General features: G+C 42.0%; 1 pseudogene; it reads left to right on the forward strand.

Annotated features, from left to right (window-relative positions):
• Positions 1–856: 856 nt before the first annotated feature.
• Positions 857–1,968, forward strand: LOC126936475 (olfactory receptor 51I2-like; annotated as a pseudogene).
• Positions 1,969–3,293: the final 1,325 nt, after the last annotated feature.

Genomic DNA, 3,293 nt, shown 5'->3' on the forward strand with positions numbered 1-3,293 from the left:
GGTGATTACTAGGAAGAAATGAGGGGGCAATTAAGAGGTTTGCTGAAGTTTGTGATTGTTTGTTTCCTATGATAGTAACTCCCCAAATTGATCCTCAGGGAGGAATATGGGTGGGACATATTTGAATGGTGATAGGAGTCACCTACATTCCTGATACTCACACTTGGCTGCATGTTGGAATTGCCTGTGAGTTTAAACACATGCTGATTTGTAAGTTCTACCTGCACAGTGTCAAAATTAATTGGTAGGTTTCTTCTGAGGAAAGCAATATTTTAATGCTTCTTAATTGAATCTAGCATACAGCAGAATTTGAGAATCTGTGGTCTGAACAGAGATTTAAAAAAATCCATGTTAAAATATAGAAGGGCAAAACCAAGAGAATAAAGTGTAGAGAAGTGTGACATTCTAGACCCTTGGTGAATAAGTGAGGGGTTCCAGCCACAAGGAAAGGCAGAGAACTGAAATAATGCTTGAGTGTAGGCAAGACAGGAGAAGCAGCTTAGAATATACACAAAAGATGTCATCACTTGCACAAGACAGAATCAATCAGTGGATGGGAATATTAAGGAAAGACTTCATGGAGGACATGGTGCACCTCACTTATGGAAGAAACTGATGGCTATGACCTGGTAGAGAGAAAGGGGAACCCATTTTTTACCATTAGAGAAAGATTTGAACCAATGTAAAAAATATATATAGACACAAGAAAAATAAAAGATAATATCTAAAAATTAGTCAAAAATTTCTGTGGGGGAAAACCTGGAACTCATGACAGATCTAGGGGTGTTGCCAGACTGTAGAAGGTCTGAAATGTGTCCTGCTTTTTTCTGAACTTTCCAAATCTTTGGCACTGGAATCTAAGCATCATTGTCTCTCCTAGTTTTAGATATCAGCCACTCCTAGTCTTCACTTCTGCCACCATCTCACCTCAATCCACCCAGGTTGATTTCCCTAAAAGTCACTGAGAAACCCTGATGGGGGACTTTGGGACTAACATCTCAAGTACTACCAGCTTCACTCTAACAGGCTTCCCAGAGATGAAGGGCCTGGAGCACTGGCTGGCTGCCCTTCTGCTGCTGCTTTATGCTATTTCCTTCCTGGGCAACATCCTCATCCTCTTTATCGTAAAGGAAGAGCAGAGCTTGCACCAGCCAATGTACTACTTCCTGTCTCTTTTGTCTGTTAATGACCTGGGTGTGTCCTTTCTACATTGCCCGCTGTACTGGCTGCTGTGTGTTTTCATGCCCCAGAGACGACTTTTGATGCCTGCCTGGCCCAGATGTTCTTCATCCACTTTTCCTCCTGGATAGAGTCTGGCATCCTGCTGGCCATGAGCTTCGACCACTATGTGGCCATCTGTAACCCCTTGCGCTATGCCACAGTGCTCACTGATGCCCGTGTGGCCCACATTGGCATATCCATTGTCATCCGCAGCTTCTGCATGGTCTTCCCACTTCCCTTCCTCCTGAAGAGGCTGCCTTTCTGCAAGGCCCGTGTGGTACTGACCCATTCCTACTGTCTGCACGTAGACCTGATTTGCCTGCCCTGTGAGACACTACCATCAACAGCATGTATGGCCTGTTCATTGTCATATCTGCCTTTGGTGTAGATGCACTGCTCATCTTTCTCTCCTATGTGCTCATTCTACATTCAGTGCTGGCCATCGCCTCCAGGGATGAGAGGCTAAAGACACGCAACACATGTGTGTCACATGTCTGTGCTGTGCTAATCTTCTACATGCCTGTGGTTAGTGTGTCCATGGTTCATCAATTTGGGAAGCATGCTCCTGAATATGTGCATAAGTTCACGTCTCTGGTCTATCTCTTTGTACCTCCGATGCTCAACCCAATTATCTATTCCATCAAGACTAAGGAGATTCGCAGGAGACTACACAAGATATTACTGGGAAATAAGTCTGATCAAGGAGAACTGTCCCGGAAAGCCTTAGAGGTTCTTTGTTGTTGCTGATGTTTGCATGTACCAGGTTAGTCCTTTGGAGCCTTTCAATCTCCCTCCAGACATACACCTACAATTGTGTACCTGCCAGTAGTTATATGCGTTAGCCAGGCTACAACCCGTAACTTAAAACATCAGGCTGCCCTATGTTGTAATTAACTGTGTCACAGGTTGCCACAAGTGACTTCTCTCAGACCCAACAAGAAAGAGAGTCTTGAATTGAATCCTTTTTGTCCCAATGTACTAGTAGTAACATCTATGCTTTCAAGCGATTCTCAGAAACAGACAAAAACGAATGCCTACATTAGTTATATGTTATAATGTAGATTATGTTACCTGAGATCATATCAGCCCAGAATATTTAAATAAATAATCATTTTGAATATCTTTAAACTCAAAAACTAAAAAATACATAATAGCTGTGACCAAGTTTACACTTTTGAAATAAGAATACTCCAGAGTTCTATAAAATGGAACAAAAATAGAAACCATACAACACATGGAATTCAGAAGTTTAGTACAAAGAAAAATGTTTTATGGAAAAGCCACATGCTGTCATCCTTTGGGCATGACTACAGAGAGGACTGAATGACTAGAGGCAGCTAATGAGAACTCCAAATCGAAGCCTAACAGAGGTTGTTGATTAATGGAGTGGCAAGTCCGCTTCAGTGGCAGTGGTTACTTAGTCGCATAGTTGGCTGAAATCTGGGCTCGTGTCCTGCAGTGAGCAACCCAGACAACAAGCTTAAGCACCTGCTTGAGCAGAGGAGAGATAGCTGAAAGCTGTCAGCAAATTTACAGAGAATTAAAGCCACAAAGAAAGAAATCCTCTGAAAAACCATGCCAAGAAAACACAACCCAGACCACACAGGCAGGCCGGCACTTAGCAGATTTAGAAAGAATGATATGTGGACTTCAACTGGAGAGTAAACAGGCAGTGGACAGGCCATGGAATAACTCAACTCCGATGGATGATTAGGGAATGAAGACATGTAAGAAAAAAATTGCTTTTTAAAAAGCAATAGCTAATAATTTTTTTTTCCTCATAGGATCATGGAATAACTTTTCTAAAATAAAGCCCTAGGGATCAAATAACATGATCACTTACTAACCATAGTTGCAGTATAGCCTTGAATTACTCCCAAACAACCTCTGAATGTCTCATTAAGCAACCAGGAGAGAAAAGCAAAACAAAATTAAAACTTACAGATGACATCTTTGTCAAAATCACATGACAGAAAAGTATTGTCCCTAATTGGACAGGACGGTATACTAAGCAAAAATCTGGGCAGATGGTTTTGAGATTGGTGAAACTTGGAACAGTACTTGCAGGCTCT

This window comes from Macaca thibetana, chromosome 14, assembly GCF_024542745.1.
Source record: "Macaca thibetana thibetana isolate TM-01 chromosome 14, ASM2454274v1, whole genome shotgun sequence".
Classification (NCBI taxonomy): domain Eukaryota; kingdom Metazoa; phylum Chordata; class Mammalia; order Primates; family Cercopithecidae; genus Macaca; species Macaca thibetana.